The sequence below is a fragment of the Lepidochelys kempii genome, chromosome 1 (genome assembly GCF_965140285.1).
Source record: "Lepidochelys kempii isolate rLepKem1 chromosome 1, rLepKem1.hap1, whole genome shotgun sequence".
Taxonomy (NCBI): Eukaryota; Metazoa; Chordata; order Testudines; family Cheloniidae; genus Lepidochelys; species Lepidochelys kempii.
In genome coordinates this window covers 98,614,496-98,632,111 of record NC_136380.1, presented here as the reverse complement: position 1 = coordinate 98,632,111, position 17,616 = coordinate 98,614,496, and the positions used below count along the sequence as shown (strand labels likewise).

General features: G+C 44.6%; 1 pseudogene; it reads left to right on the top strand.

Annotated features, from left to right (window-relative positions):
- The first annotated feature begins 14,940 nt into the window (after nt 1-14,940).
- Nucleotides 14,941-15,937, top strand: LOC140916547 (2-oxoglutarate receptor 1-like; annotated as a pseudogene).
- Nucleotides 15,938-17,616: the final 1,679 nt, after the last annotated feature.

Below are 17,616 nucleotides of genomic sequence, written 5' to 3'. Positions count from 1 at the left end.
TTCCCCTTCTGCGGTACTAAAGTCTTTCTTCTGCAATCCTAGGCAGTCTTCCTATTCACTGCCATATACTGACACTTCCTCAGCAGCTGGTAGGGGAATCCAGGTCACCCTCTACTCCAGGTTTTGGCTCACCAGGGACCCTCTAACCAGCAGAGAAGATCTGTTCCCTCCTGGATTTTTACTGCCTTTCCCTCAGCCCTTTCTTTCCCATCTGGTGCTCCCCTCCATCCACATTTACCAGTTTCACCACTCCCTCCTCCCCGGGGAGAGCTACAGACTACATGTCTCTGCAGTCTATAGACACTCCTTCTTTCTCCTAATAAGTGACCACAGACTTTCCCAAAAGCCCCCCATGCTTCCAATTTCCTGGCTTTATAGACCCAGCCCGTCCTATTCCTCCTCAGCTGGGCTCCCTCATTCTGTCAAGGGATTACTTAGCCACTTGATTTCCCTCAGCTGTGGCCTCCTTCTCAATCTGCTTTAACCGTTTCAGGGCATGTGTGGGGTGAACATCCCATCACAGCCCCCAACAAGGAATTGTTCTCTCAGACCTGAGGCAATAGAGACTGAAAATATATGTGGTTCAACCTAAGGAATCGATTATGAATACTAAACATGTGAGCAATTCATTAACCAAATTCTACACCAAGTTCTATGGTTTCACACAGAATTAAGGGAAATATTTGTGTTATTTCATGAATTAAAACAGAAATTATGGCCATCTTTCACTGCAGGAATATATACATTTTAAAGACACAAAAATGGAGTCCATACCAACTAAAATCAACTCCCTATCCCCTGCAACTCCTACGATTTAAGCTACCCCATCAGAGAAAAGTCTGAGTACATAGCTAGCCCTTACATTAAATGAGAACGTCAATACTTTGAACTTAAGCAGTGCAAGATCCTGACCCCTTTTCTGAAGCAGCAGTGCAGTACAAGGGGAGAATGTAAGAAATCCTACATAAAGACTACACAAAATAGCAGCCTCTGTGATCAGAGACTGCTACTGAGTTGCTCCACTGAGCAGTAACTCACTGAAAAGCAAGCGAGGAGTAACTGGACTAACGATTCTGCCCGACCCATCAACAAGTGAAGCTGGCCAACCACATGGAAGGAGGAATACAATTTTTCTCTGGTGCAAACAGGGGGCTATTGGATACATTGTGTCTCTCTGAGTATGTCACCACTGCATTTTAAAACCTGCAGCAGCGAGCCTCAGAGCTCCTGAAGAATGGGCTGCAAACATCGCAGTATTTCCTGTCCCCCTCCCCCAAACATTCCAGGTGGTAGGGTTGCAGGGGGAGTACAGTATCTTTTCCACTCAACACCATAGCAGGGTACTAAGAACAAAAGGTTGCCATTCAAGGACCTTTAATGGGCAAGACTACTGTGCTTTTACAGACAAGCTGACGTAGTTTCTCCCCTCCCAACTTTATCAAATCATCTGTCCAAGGTTAAATTATTTTCCTGGTCTTTCAGTTTTTTTATGTTTATGCAATGAAAGTCAACATTTCAAGAATGAAATACTCTTTATTTATTCCAAGCATGGGGGGTTGTGGGAGGAAGGAGAGGGACAGGGAAACCAATGCAATAGAGGGGATTGTACAAGAAGTCACAATGCAGAAAAGTGGCACACATTATTGTGGGTCATTACTGAAATAAGTTTTCAAAGCCTCCCAGAAATGCAATGCTCTTCACTGGGCTCTTCTTATTGCCCTGGTATCTGGCTGCTCAAAATTAGCAGACAACTTATCCACTTCCACACCCAACCCCAGTGGAGACCTCTCTTCCTTTGCCACACAGATATTATGGAGCACACAGCAGGCAGAGATAACAGTGGAGATATTGGTTTCACTGAGGTCTAGCCTACTAAGCAAACTGTGCCAGTGACCCTTTAAATATCCAAAGGCACATTCCACCACCATTTTGCACTTTCTCATCCTATTGTTGAATAACTCCTTACTGCTCTCCATGTGGCTGGTATGTGGCTTCATGAACCATGGGAGCAAGGGGTAGGCTAGGTCTTCCAGGATCACTATTGGCATTTCAACATCATCAATGATTATTTTCCGATCCGGAAAGGAAGTCCCTGCTTGCAGCTTTCTGAACAGACCTGTGTTCTTAAAGGTGAGTGTCATGCACCTTTCTTGACCTTCCCACGCTGATGTCAGCGAACCGCCCCGTGATCCACCAGTGCTTGCAGCACCGTTGAAAAGTATCCCTTTCTGTTTATGTACTCTTTGGAAAGGTGGTTTGGTGCCTAGGGATATGTGTACCATCTATTGCCCCACCACAGTTTGGGAACCCCATAGTGGCAAAACTATCCACTATGTCATGCACATATGTCAGCATCACTACACTTCTTAGCAGAAGTAGATTAATGGCCCTGCACACTTGGATCACAGCAGTTCCCATGGCAGATTTACCAATTCCAAACTGATTGTCCACTGACCAATAGCAGTCTGGCATTGCAAGCTTCCACACAGTGATCTCCACTCGCTTCTCCACTGTCAGAGCAGGTCTCAATTTTAATGTTTCTGCACTTCAGGGTCAGGGAAAGCTCTGCACACAATTCTTGGAAAGTGGCCTTCTGCATCTGAAAGTTCTCAGCCACTGCTCATCATCCCATAGCTGCATAAGAATGCAATCCCACCAGGCTGTGCTTGTTTCTCGGGATCAGAAATGGTGCTCCGCCATGTTCAGCTGCTGCTTGACTGCCAACAGCAACCAGGAATTGTTTCGTTCTATGGCTAGCAGCTGGGCTGCTTGAAGGACATCGCAATGTTCTGTGTGGTGGCTCATGTCAAGGTTCCTTCCCAACTCTGAACTCTAGGGTACAGATGTGGGGACCTGCATGAAAACCTCCTAAGGTTACTTTTACCAGCTTAGGTTAAAACTTCCCCAAGGTACAAACTATTTTACCCTTTGCCCTTGGACTTCCACTGCCACCAGCAAACTTTATCTGGGTTCCTGAGAAAACATAGTTTGGAAACGTCTTTCCCGCCAAAATCCTCCCAACCCTTGCACCCCACTTCCTGGAGAAGGTTTGGTAAAAATCCTCACCAATTTGCATAGGTGACCACAGACCCAAACCCTTGGATCTGAGAACAATGAAAAAAGCATTCAGTTTCCTTACAAGAAGACTTTTAATAGAAGTAAAAAAGAATCACCTCTGTAAAATCAGGATGGTAAATACCTTACAGGGTAATTAGATTCAAAACATAGAGAATCCCTCTAGGCAAAACCTTCAGTTACAAAAAAGACACACAGACAGGAATATTCATTCTATTCAGCACAGCTATTTTCTCAGCCATTTAAAGAAATCATAATCTAACACATACCTAGCTAGATTACTTACTAAGTTCTAAGACTCCATTCCTGTTCTGTCCCCTGTAAAAGCATCACACAGACCCTTTGTTTTTCTCCCTCCTCCCAGCTTTTGAAAGTATCTTGTCTCCTCATTGGTCATTTTGGTCAGGTGCCAGCGAGGTTACCTTTAGCTTCTTAACCCTTTACAGGTGAAAGGATTTTTCCTCTGGCCAGGAGGGATTTTAAAGGTGATTACCCTTCCCTTTATATTTATGACAGCTCGTGTCTCAGCTCTGGAAATATTGCAGGATAAGGCACAAGGTGTTTGTAATGCTCACAACAAGAGAGCACAACTGAGCAGGGTCCATGCATCTTGAGCTAAGCCAGCCTTTTGAAAAAAGGCACGAAAAGGTATGAGCTGTTTGCCATTGAAATCAGGGTAGGGAGGAAACGGCTTCCTGGGAGGTTGAAGCCAGGTTCCCGTTCCCCCCTGCAACTATGTTTTGGTCCCATGAGGCATTGCAAACCCTTCCCCAAACCCCAGAGGCTAGCTGCACTGTGGGATAGCTACCCACAGTGCACTGCTCTGTGCATTGATGAGAGTGCTGCTGCTGAGGATGCACGCCACTGACACAATGAGCGTGATGTGGATACACCCGACTGACTTAATTACTGCAGCAGCTGGATGTTAACTTAAATTATGTCGACTTAACTTTATAGTATAGACATGCCCTGAGGTTTGCAGGGCTCGCACTAAAAACAGCAGTGTAGACATTGCAGCTCAGGCTGGAGCTTGGGCTCTGAAGCCTTCCCCCTCCCTGGCTTCAGGGCTTGAGCCCAAATGTCTACCTTGCTGTTTTTACACCATAGCAAGAGCCCTGCAAGCCTGAGTCTTTCAACGCGGGCTTTGAGACTCGCTACCATGGGTTTTAAAACACAGTGTAGACATACACTTTGAGGCATAATGCCTCCTGATGCTTCCTTTGCCATGGCCTGGCTCTGCACTACCCCTTGCAACAGGCTGTGCCTTAAAGGCACAATCTATCCCATAATGCTTGAAAGACTGATTCAGTGCTCACTGATCTCAATGGAAATAGTCTCAACTTCAGCTTTGGATCAAGCCCTAACTACATATCTATTGCTATTGTCACCTCTCAGCTAAGCAACAGCAGATATCCAGAGCCTTGCACTCAGATTCCTGTTGGAAGAGGAATCAGGCACACAGAGTCTGGATATATTTCTAGTGACAAACCCTGAGGCAAAGGGCAGACTCCCTTGCTGCTTGCCACAGCATCCCCCAAACAAAACACATCAATACCACAAACAATAGAGCATTTCTTCCAAGAATGAAAACTTGCTCACATACTAAGAAAAGGAATTAATGAGATAACGTGTAAGAGCACCATCTATAGCACTTTTAATGGAAGCCATGCATCTAAAACCTCACACATTTAGAGAATCTACCTCAATTTTGAGATTAAAAAATAAGAACACAATAAAAACTTCCCATTTGACTGTTCAGACAGACATATCACAGCTGCTTCTCAAGAGGTGTCAATAAGCAAAAAGGTCACAATCGTGTTGCCCAGCCTCCAGTGATGACGGTTTGGTTTTTACTGGCAGTTGGAAGGCTTTTAGCAGCCACAGGTGCTATAATTTGAGCTACTTTATAGCTGTTGTATCTGTAGCCATTTTACTCACCAATGCCTGTACTCAAAAGAATTTGTAAAATATTGATCAAGAAAGCACATATCTGAAGAGTCAGGGGAAGGGCTAGTTCTCGCTCTAGCAAGGATATGCTTAATTTAAAACAGATGACTAGTCGGGGGGCAATAGGACTACTCATCTGCTTAAGTTAAGTTAAGTACATGCTTAAGTGCTTCACTGGATTGTAGCTTTAATGCCCCTGCAGCCATCAAGTGCTGGTTTGCTCCAAGGGCTAGTACTAACTGCAGGAGACTGCCTCCAGGCCATGCTTTCTATTTTTGGAGTTATATTGAACTACTACTGCTCAGCTGACATGACAACCCTGCCTATATCTCAGATTATAATTCTGATTTCCAGAAACATGATATCCCTCTGCAGAACTTTTTATTAGCAACTCCAATTACATATATAATTGGATAGCAACATTGAATAGTGACTAATTTAGAATTACTGTGCGTGTCGCAAAAACAAAATGCTTCTCTGACCAACCTGTATGTGTGCAGAACTAAAGAGGGAGAACCAGGGCTGATTTCCCTGTGTGCTACAGACATATTATATCACTCTCAACAAAACTGAGCATCTCTTGAAGGTGGTCTGATAAGAACTGTAATTAGGTATTCCATCACCAACACACTAAGATCAGCCAAACAAATGTACATCTGCTAAGAGAAATAGCCCATAGAAAGCTTATACTTTTGCTGAATCAAAGTAAAACACATAATGAAAAGCACTTAACACTGTGGAACCTAGCACATCCCCATTCAAATTGTCTATTGTCCTTATTAAACAAAACCATCCATGCAATCTTTATTGCATCAACTGCTGCGGTGTATGAATCACTATCATGTGTAAGTCAGTCTCAAGCTCCGAGAAGTCAAAGTGAGTCTTCTCATGTACTTCAGTGGGTTTGGGAATCTGGTTGTAAGTAATCAGAATTTATTCCTGCTTGGAAGAGGTAGGAGGTGTTTGAGGATGCCTCACACATGAAAGGAGCTATTAAAATCAAATCCAGCTGTCATGCAACAGTATAGTATCAAATCACTGCTTAAGACCCCTTCTGCCACCATGTGTACATGGGACTAACATCACACAAATCTAGCTAATGTAAGCGGGAGAATAGTCCCGCTCTTGTGGGGAACTTTCCTGGCTTCTGCACTACCCCGGTGAAGTGGGCGAGCAAAAGGATCTGAGTCCTTGCTCCCACTTCCTTTACCCAGTGGCCTCCCTGCCCTTGAGGACTCCCCTTCTGCTCTCCTGTCTGGCAGAGTCCTCGTAACCCCAACAAGGCTGGGCCCAAGATTCCTGGGGGGCTCGACCCCCAACCCTGCTGTGGTCACCTAGGACAGGGGCTAGGGTGTCCCCTCTCTGGGGTACTCTCTCTGCAGTGGGCACTTCTCTGACCCGCTGACCATTACATACAAGTTAAAGCAAATGCAAGTTATTTAATCAACAATTAATTTTAAAAAGAATAAGGAAAAATGGGAAAGGTTAAAGGAAACACATCAACCTGCTCTGTGGCAGGGAACATTACAAACAGAGTCTCTGGAATGTCCGGACAGTTCATAGTCTGTTCCTTGTAAGTCCCAGGCCTTCTTCTCAGGCCCTGGCTGTGCTGTAGGGATGCTGCGGGTTGGACACTTGCTCTGGTGGTGGCCACACGCTCTCAGGCTCTAAGTGGTAGGGCCCTTCTTCCCAGTGTCGCTCCCACCCTGTTGGGGTTACGATCCAAGCCTGGCCTGCAGAGCCTCTTGGCTGAGGCATCTTCCTGTACTGGGCCCGCTGCCCAGGGTCCCCCTCAGTCTTCCCAGCTACTCACCGCACCCAGCTCCAGACTGCTCCAGCCCCAGCTCCACCACTCTGTCTCTGCACTGCTGCTGCTCTGCCTCCAGCTCCCTGGACTCCTTCTTTGGCCCCTCTGGCTCTGGTTGCTGCAGCTCTGCTCCCAGGACAGGTCTGCTCTGCAGGCTGCTTCTGTGACTCTGCTCCCAGCACTGACCTGCTTCCTGGGCTGCTTTTCTGGTCCCCCTGGCTCTGGTTGCTGCAGCTCTCCTCCCAGGGCAAGTCTGCTCTCTCTGGGCTGTGCCTCTGGCTTTAGGGCTTCAGCTCTGCTCCCAGGACAGGGTCTGCTCTCTCTCTCCATCTGGCACAGCTCTGCACCCCAGCTTAGCTTGGGCCCCTGCTTTCTCCTTAGCTCGGCCCCACTCTGTCTGACCTAGGCAATTGCAGCTCACACGGAGGATGGGACCTCCCTGGCCTCCTAACTCCCTGATTAGCCTTCTCACTCTGTCATTCAGGCTGACCTAGAGCATTGGCCTCTCCCCATTGTTCCTGGGGGCTGTCAGTCTCAGGGTCCTGATTCCCAATCGACCCTTTCCCCTTTTTAGTACTGGAAGCTAGCAACTGAAACACCCGCACTGAATGTTAGTAAGGGGGCAACAGTCCCTTTACACTAAGTAAAGGGGCAGTTTGGAATCAGACATATATTTAACAAAGCAAAACACAATAAAAACATGGTTATATTATATCTCTTTCCCAACCTTCCAAATGAAAAGCACGCTAACATAATGTCCATGCTATTATAATATAAATAATAATAAAGATCTGAACATCTACTTCATTCATCACAGCCAGCCCCTGCACACGGAAGAGTTTACAACAGTAAGGGAATGTAGATTTTACTTTTAGAGGGAATATTTAATGAATAAGCTTGCAACCAAATAACTCCTGTTCTATTGGATAGAGAGCTCATAGAGAGAGCTGCTGCAGGCCCCTCCTCATCCCCCCACTGTTTGCAGTGACCCCCAGCCCCTCTCCTTCGTCCCCGCTCCCCAGCCCAGCCCCTGGCTGGGGCCTCCACACCCCGCTGCTTCCCGACTCTGCTCAGACTCATTCCCAGAGAGAGCAGCCCAACTTTAGCTCCATGCTTCCATGCTGCCCATTCATCTGAGACTGACAATTTCACAGCCCCTTACCTTCTGGTCGCATGGTCCTGAGATGAGCCTGGCTCAGCAGCCCTCCGGGGGGCAGGCTATGGGGCAGGCGGCAGTGGCTGTCAGATGCACCCACCAGCCGGGGAGCAGTGGGCCAGGCAGGGAGGAGCTTAAGGCACTTATTAAAGGTCACAATGCCCATTCCACAGGGAGCCCCCAGCCACCACAGCGGCTGCTGCTTGGGGTTAACCCTGCCAGCCCCAGCTTGCAGCTGAATGCATTTCCAAGGATCCATCCCCTGCCCGCCATGGCTCCACAGAGAGAGTTGCTGCAGGCCCCCTCTGCATCCCTACCACCACCAATTGGACTTTTAACAGCCTGGTCAGTATGAAGTTTGTGAAGTGGTCAGATACTATAGTGATGATCACCATAGAAAAGCCCATGAAAAAATTAATAACACTAATTTCAGAATATCATTTGAATGCTGTGTAATAAACAAGGCCTTGGTCACATATTCAGCAATGAGGAAAAAACAAAATATTGAACAGCTGCTCATTAAGTCAGCACTGTCCATTCTATGAACTGAATGAGGCAGGGATTATGTGGAAAAAAAATACCATGTGAGCATGTAATTAAAGACTGTATCATAATGCACATGCAAAAGGGTCAGAGTTAAGGTCACACAGGCTTAATTTTGCTTCTTTTTCTTTCTTTTACTTTTTTCCTCGGTTTTAAAAAGCAAATTGAGAAAAACTCTAATTCCATCATGTGGTATCATAATGAAATGTACATGGTTCGTCAGTAGGGAACAGTCAGTGAAGCCAGGCAGACGCCTGACCACGCAGGGATTAACTTGCTGGATCAAGGCCTCAGTCTGCAAGTTTCAAAACTTAGGCAGTTCACAGACCTTGGTTTTTTAATTTTTTTAAACAGACTCTCTCTCTCTTTCTTTTTTCACGTTGTTCACAAATAAAAAAAAACAGTAAAAAGATTTAACTCAAAAATTCTCAGTAGGTTGAGATCATGCAGGGAAATTGCAGGGGAAAAGTGTTTCAGAAAATTACAGGACCAGAAAACAAGGATTCAAAATGGAAACTATTTTACAGCTTCCAGTGAATGCTAATCATATATATTTTATTTACAAAAAATAAGTTTTATATATGCCACAGTTCTGAAAGCCATTTCCATGTAATGCCCAAAGGAGCCTGAAATATTTTTGCCCCATGAATTTTCAGCCAATCCTAGACATGGCAACAAGACTCACATGGCTTGGCAGTCAGGATCAACCTAGTGGAAATGAAGCAAAGCCTAATTTTCTTATATAAAGATATATTAACATATGATTTGAACTGTAATTATATAAGTAGGGAACCTCTAACTGCAATGTACAGATTGCTGCCTGCAAAGAGGTGTCTGTGACTGCTCCTGCTTCCGGCAGGTGCAATAGATAAGGTGTCAGGAGAACTCTTACAACAGGGCAGGACTAAAAGCTGATACATGAGCCAATAACAGAGCTCTTCCACCAGTCTTCTAAATTTACTGGTATGTGAAATGTTAATCTGGATAAGTAGGGTTACTGTAATTGATTACAAAGTCCTATAGATACTGCATATGGCTGCTTTTCAAGGACATTTTACTAAAACTTGTTTCGCTGTATGGAAAGCTCTCCACATGAAATTCATAGTACTCTGTGCTCAAAACAATGCATGCAAAAAGCAGGATTACAAATAATTTCCAGATAAACAATATTTATCCACTTGCAAATTTTGAGATGTTCCAGGGTAGAGCATAAGGTAAAGAGCTGATCAGGGTTGAAAAGAAGATTGAGGGGGGGATGGGAGGGAGAGAATAGATGTAGTAGGATTGGGATGGATCAAGAATTTCTTTTTGTTTTTTCTAGTTTTATCTGAAGTATACAACTGAGAGTCACAGCATTAAGTTGTAGTGGTAAAAATCAAATAGGATGGAAGGGAGAAGATGCAGCATTTCACTAGCTTTGTCTTGACTGTACAGTAGAAACTCAGAATTACGAACTGACCAATCAACCACACACATCAGAGTAAACTCCTTAGATTCAACCATTTATTTTTGCAAGAAACCTTATTTAGCTGAAAAATGTAATTTGAAAACAGGAAGTGACTACAGTAAAACATCAGAGTTACAAACTAATTGGTCAACCAGACACCTCATTTTTAACTGGAAGTATGCAATCAGGCAGCAGCAGAGACAAACAAAAAGCAAGTTCAGTACTGTGTTAAACATAAACTACTACAAAAATGAAGGGGAAGTTTAAAAAAAGATTTGACAAGGCAAAGGAACTGTTTCTGTGTTTATTCCATTTAAATTAAGATGATTAAAAGCCACATTTTCTTCTGCATAGTAAAGTTTCAAAGCTGTATTAAGCCAATGTTCAGTTTAAATTTTTGAAAAAACAACCATAATATATTGTTCAAAGTTACGAACATTTCAGAATTACGAACAACCTCCATTCCCAAGGTGTTTGTAACTCTGAGGTTCTATTGTAAATCTTAATTTGATTAAAACAAACTGCACAATATTTACCTAATGTACCTTTAACTTTGCACTACTGTACTGAAACTAACATTCATGTTCAATTTAAAAAATTCTTATCTAATACATTATGAGACAGTTTCACATCCGAATTCAAAGTCTATTTAGCGACCAAGTTATACCTCTTAGTTTAGTTGTTATATTTTTGGTATTATATTCCAGATCTGATAATTAGCTGCTTGAAAGAAAAAGGTTATCATATTCCACTGATCATTGAAATAATGTAAAAAGAAAAGGAGTACTTGTGGCACCTTAGAGACTAACCAATTTATTTGAGCATGAGCTTTCGTGAGCTACAGCTCACTTCATCAGATGTTTACCGTGGAAACTGCAGCAGACTTTATATACACACAGAAATCATGAAACAATACCTCCTCCCACCCCACTGTCCTGCTGGTAATAGCTTATCTAAAGTGATCAACAGGTGGGCCATTTCCAGCACAAATCCAGGTTTTCTCACCCTCCACCCCCCCACACAAATTCACTCTCCTGCTGGTGCTAGCCCATCCAAAGTGACAACTCTTAACATAATCAAGTCGGGCTATTTCCTGCATAGATCAAGGTTTTCTCACATCCCCCCCGCCCCCATACACACACAAACTCACTCTCCTGCTGGTAATAGCTCATCTAAACTGACCATTCTCCAGGTTTAAATCCAAGTTAAACCAGAGCATCGGGGGGGGGGGGGGGGTAGGAAAAAACAAGAGGAAACAGGCTACCTTGCATAATGACTTAGCCACTCCCAGTCTCTATTTAAGCCTAAATTAATAGTATCCAATTTGCAAATGAATTCCAATTCAGCAGTTTCTCGCTGGAGTCTGGATTTGAAGTTTTTTTGTTTTAAGATAGCGACCTTCATGTCTGTGATTGCGTGACCAGAGAGATTGAAGTGTTCTCCGACTGGTTTATGAATGTTATAATTCTTGACATCTGATTTGTGTCCATTTATTCTTTTACGTAGAGACTGTCCAGTTTGACCAATGTACATGGCAGAGGGGCATTGCTGGCACATGATGGCATAGATCACATTGGTGGATGTGCAGGTGAACGAGCCTCTGATAGTGTGGCTGATGTTATTAGGCCCTGTGATGGTGTCCCCTGAATAGATATGTGGGCACAATTGGCAACGGGCTTTGTTGCAAGGATAAGTTCCTGGGTTAGTGGTTCTGTTGTGTATGTGGTTGTTGGTGAGTATTTGCTTCAGGTTGCGGGGCTGTCTGTAGGCAAGGACTGGCCTGTCTCCCAAGACTTGTGAGAGTGTTGGGTCATCCTTTAGGATAGGTTGTAGATCCTTAATAATGCGTTGGAGGGGTTTTAGTTGGGGGCTGAAGGTGACGGCTAGTGGCGTTCTGTTATTTTCTTTGTTAGGCCTGTCCTGTAGTAGGTAACTTCTGGGAACTCTTCTGGCTCTATCAATCTGTTTCTTTACTTCTGCAGGTGGGTATTGTAGTTGTAAGAAAGCTTGACAGAGATCTTGTAGGTGTTTGTCTCTGTCTGAGGGGTTGGAGCAAATGCGGTTGTATCGCAGAGCTTGGCTGTAGACGATGGATCGTGTGGTGTGGTCAGGGTGAAAGCTGGAGGCATGCAGGTAGGAATAGCGGTCAGTAGGTTTACGGTATAGGGTGGTGTTTATGTGGCCATTGTTTATTAGCACTGTAGTGTCCAGGAAGTGGATCTCTTGTGTGGACTGGACCAGGCTGAGGTTGGTGGTGGGATGGAAATTGTTGAAATCATGGTGGAATTCCTCAAGGGCTTCTTTTCCATGGGTCCAGATGATGAAGATGTCATCAATATAGCGCAAGTAGAGTAGGGGCTTTAGGGGACGAGAGCTGAGGAAGCGTTGTTCTAAATCAGCCATAAAAATGTTGGCATACTGTGGGGCCATGCGGGTACCCATAGCAGTGCCGCTGATCTGAAGGTATACATTGTCCCCAAATGTGAAATAGTTATGGGTAAGGACAAAGTCACAAAGTTCAGCCACCAGGTTAGCTGTGACATTATCGGGGATAGTGTTCTTGACGGCTTGTAGTCCATCTTTGTGTGGAATGTTGGTGTAGAGGGCTTCTACATCCATAGTAGCCAGGATGGTGTTATCAGGAAGATCACCGATGGATTGAAGTTTCCTCAGGAAGTCAGTGGTGTCTCGAAGGTAGCTGGGAGTGCTGGTAGCGTAGGGCCTGAGGAGGGAGTCTACATAGCCAGACAATCCTGCTGTCAGGGTGCCAATGCCTGAGATGATGGGGCGCCCAGGATTTCCAGGTTTATGGATCTTGGGTAGTAGATAGAATATCCCAGGTCGGGGTTCCAGGGGTGTGTCTGTGCGGATTTGATCTTGTGCTTTTTCAGGAAGTTTCTTGAGCAAATGCTGTAGTTGCTTTTGGTAACTCTCAGTGGGACATAGGAATTGCCATAATGGTAGTGTGCTAAATATCACTTCAAATAAAATGTATATTATAAAACAATATTTCACAAAATGTAATAACCCAGTTTTAACTATGGCTGCTGTTATTTTGCTGTGATCTTATCCCAGTTGTTCCATACCATGCTGAGTTTACTCTAAACCAATGTACATTATAGCTAACAAAAATCACTGTACCCGATTCCACACTACTTTGCACCTAGTGTAGTCATTTAGGGCTCGATCCATGGGTGGTATATATTTGGGGGGAAAAAAACACTGGAGTGATGGTGATTTGCACTAGTTGAGGATTGTGCTACTACTCTGCCAAGTGAGTTGAATGCAGGGGTAAAGCACTACCAAGAATGGTTATGTTTTGGATTCACTTTGGAGAGCTGGAAATGATTATAGAATGTATAAGGCAGTTTCAGAATCAGGCCCATTTACTCCCAGTTCGTATTACAGATGAGGTTCTGTAACAAGATTAACACATTTGCCTTATACCTACCACTTACTGTGAACTTTGGAGGCCTGATTCTTCATTCGCTTACAGTAGTTTTACACCAGTGATACTTAGGGTGACCAGACAGCAAGTGTGAAAAATCAGGAAAGGTGTGGGGGGTAATAGGCGTCTATATAAGACAAAGCTCCAAATATCAGGACTGTCCCTATAAAATTGGGACCTCTGGTCACCCAAGTGTGGAGGTGGGCAAACTACGGCCCGCAGGCCACATCCTGCCCATGGGACTGTCCTGCCTGGCCCCTGAGCTCCTGGCCCGGGAGGCTAGCCTCCGGCCCCTCCTCTGCTGTCTCCCCTCCCCCGCAGCCTCAGCTCACCGCGCGGGCAGCGCTCTGGGCTGCAGGGCTGCCTGTTCATGTAGGGCAGCGTGGCAGCATGTCTGGCTCCAGCCAGGCGGTGCAGCAGCCAGACATGCTGCTCTGAGCAGCATGGTAAGAGGGCCAGGGCCAGGGCCGGGGGGTTGGATAAGGGGCAGCAGGTCCCGGGGGGCAGGCAGGGGCTGGGGAGGGGGTTGGATGGGGTGGAGGTTTGGGGGGGCAGTCAGGGGATGGGGAGTGGGAGGGTTAGATAGGGGATGGAGTCCCAGGGGGCAATTAGGGACGGGGGTCCCAGGAGGGAGTGGTCAGGGGACAAGGAGCGGGGGGGGGGGGGTGTTGTATGGGCTGGGGGTTCTGAGGGAGACAGGCAGGGGGTGGGAAGTGGGAGGGGGCAGATAAGGGGCAGGGGCCAGGCTGTTTGGGGAGGCACTGCCTTCCCTACCCAGCCCTCCATACAGTTTCACACACCGATGTGGCCCTCAGGCAAAAAAATTTGCCCACCCCTGCCCTAGTGATACTCCACTGACTTCAGTGAAGTTAATTCTGATTTACACCATTTCAAGAGAGAGGAGAATCAGGTCCTGAAACCTGTATCTGAACTAACACAAAACAAAAAACACACCCCTGATTTTCCATCTCCTTTTGAAATACAAATAAGCCCCCCCACACACACAAAGTATTTGTACTTCCTCAAATATTAAGGATTCAGACAAATGACCCTAGAATTGTAACTTTCTCATTTGGGGGTTTTGCTAAGCCAAAAACCTAATTGACAAGGTTTTGCAAAATATAAACCAAAACCATCCCCTAATTTATACTCAAGTGGCTTAAACCTTATGTAGCAACTAAAGGTGGGATTTTCAAAAGCACTCAGGGCTGGCCTAACTGTGCTCCCATGGAAGTCAATGGTACTGGTAACTGACTTCAATGGGAACAGAGTTAGGTCAGTGCTGACCATTTTTGCCAACCTCCAGGTATGTTATAAGAACGAGGAGTCCTTGTGGCACCTTAGAGATTCACAAATGTATTTGAGCATAAGCTTTCATGGGCTAATGTGATCCATATTATTAGCTCTGGATGCTATGTGATCCATATTACTAGCTCTAGTGGAGAAAGATTTATGTAGCAGATTCATACTGACTTATCAATTAAAAACAAAACATTTGATTTTCCTAAAGCTTTAAGATGAAAATGATGAATACGGTATCCGAAGACCTAGTCAATTTTACCACTTTGCCAAGCCATGCAGATACCTTCAGAAACTGCACAGTTCTGCAACTGAAATCCTATCTGTCTGTTCTTTACAGCATAATATTTCTGGTGGGCTTCCCAGGGAATGTTATTGTAATTTTCATGTATATTTTCAAGATAAGGACCTGGAAAAGCAGCACCAACATTATGTTAAACTTGGCTGTCACTGACCTGTTGTACTTAGCTACTGTTCCTTTTTTTGATACACTACTCTGCTAATGGAGATAATTGGATCTTTGGAGTCTTCATGTGCAAGTTTATTCGCTTCAATTTCTACATCAACTTGTACAGAAGCATCTTTTTCCTCACTTGCTTCAGCATTTTCCGCTACATTGTAGTCATCTATCCAATTAACTGCTTTTTTGTTTGGAAAAGGAGATGGGCAGTGGTGGCTTGCACTACACTTTGGGTGATTTCCCTGGTGGCTGCCAGTCCTCTGAACTTTCTGATCACTTCCAAAGAGAATCAAAACAGATCTATTTGCATGGATCTTTCTACTTCTGAAGACCTGGACACGAGCAGGTGGTATAACTGGCTTCTGACTTCGTTCGCCTTCTTCTTACCCTTGCTAATTGTGACTCTGTGTTACATTGTGATTATTTACACATTGGCTACAGGGCCTCATACTCACACTTTGTACAAGCAGAAGGCTCGCAAACTTGCCATTCTTCTCTTGGTGGTATTTTGTTTTTGTTTCCTACCCTTTCATGCCTTGAGGGGGACTCAGATAGAACTACAACTTCATCCAGTTAGCTGCTTCACTGAGAAACAGACCTATGCTTTTTTTATTGTATCTATACCCTTAGCAACACTAAATACACTTGGTAACTTATTACTCTATCTTGTGATGGGAGACAACTTCCAGCAGGCCATTCTCTCTCTTTTGAAATTGAAGACAAATGAGCACGAAATAGGGAGGGAGCAACAGTGATGCTGTTAGTAAGACTTAGAGTACTAGGCTAAATTCACCATTGATTTAAATGAGCATAGCTTCACTGATGTCAGGGAAGTTACACGCACACCTATGTCAGCAGCAAATTTGGCCCAGTCTGTTGAAGTTATGAACTCATCATTCTGACAATAAAGTTTTGAACACACTTGCCATGTACCTTCCCAGAAGCACATTTGTACTTCTTACTCTACATTCTTCATGCTTATATTGTAATATGTCCGGCAACATAACTCCTGTGGCAGTTCTGTCAAAAAGAGTTGCTTATTCATGGAAGATATGAGTTCAGTGTCCACAGTCACCACCTGAATATTCACGGATCAGTAATAAGAAGCCACACCCTCTCAAATAATGAATTTTCATTCCAGCTATGGTGTTTCTGGATTTATTTTAGTTCAGAGGTAGATATTGGGTAGATACACTATTGGACTAAATCCTCAGCTGGCATAAATTGAGGTTTATTTATTCATATATTTCAGTAAGGATATGCTGATTTACACCAGCAGAGGAACTAGCCCTATTATCTTGGATACTAAGACAGATCTGAAAAGCAATATCAAGATTTGCTATTATGCTAATTTGTTCTGATGCTAGAGGACCTGGTCCAGAGGTGTAACAGTGAAGGGGGTTCCTACCTACAATAGAAATAAATTAATAACACCACTAATAATATGGAGATGAGCCCACAAGCACAACAGTAAAGTGGGCTCCCCTAATGTAACTTTGTAACCCACATTTCCTGTCCTACCCTCTTTGTCACTAGCAGTAAAATGTCCATCGTAACTAATGCTGGCCTCAAGAACCTAGGGGTTCTCTCTTTACCAGCACTCAACCTCTGTGCCTCTGGCCCTTTCCCCACACAATCGCCAGTGTTTCTGCCCACTTACCACCTCTACTAGGGATTGACAAAATAGTAGCTCCTGCTACTCCCCTGGGCAGCTGCCTTTCCACCAGTATGTCTAGTACGACCAGCAAATTCAAGAGTTGTCAGGGAGCAGCAAGCAAACAGATGACTGGGAGGCTACTCGAGAGGGTAAGAGTGGGGATGGGGAGAGAGAATCTGTCACAGGCTTAGGGATGAAGAGTGAGATTTGGTAATGGGAAAAGCTGAGATCTTCCAGGGAAGGGTAGGGTCTGGACTGTGAGGAAAAAGTGTTTGGAAGTACCCAATTGAAGAAAGTAACAGTGCTGTTGTGAAGCTATCAGCATTCATTTAATTCTTCTTCTACCCCTGCTGTAATTCTTCTTCCATCAGAGGTGGGGAAGGATTTGGAGACTATAAAGATTTTGATACCAAGATGCTGATACCAGTTGATACAGTAATTAATTCCAGTGACATAAGAAAATAAGAACATAGGAACAGCCATACTGGGTCAGATCAAAGGTCCATCTAGCCCAGTATCCTGTCTTCTGACAGTGGCCAATGTCAGGTGCCTCAGAGGGAATGAACAGAACTGGTAATCATCAAGTGATCCATCCCCTGTTGCCCATTCCCAACTTTTGGCAAACAGTGGCTAGGGACACCATTACTGCCCGTCCTGGTTAATAGCCACTGATGAACCTATCCTCCATGAACTTATCTAGTTCTTTTTTGAACCCTGTTATAGTCTTGGCCTTCACAACATCCCCTGGCAAGGAGTTCCACAGGTTCACTGTGTATT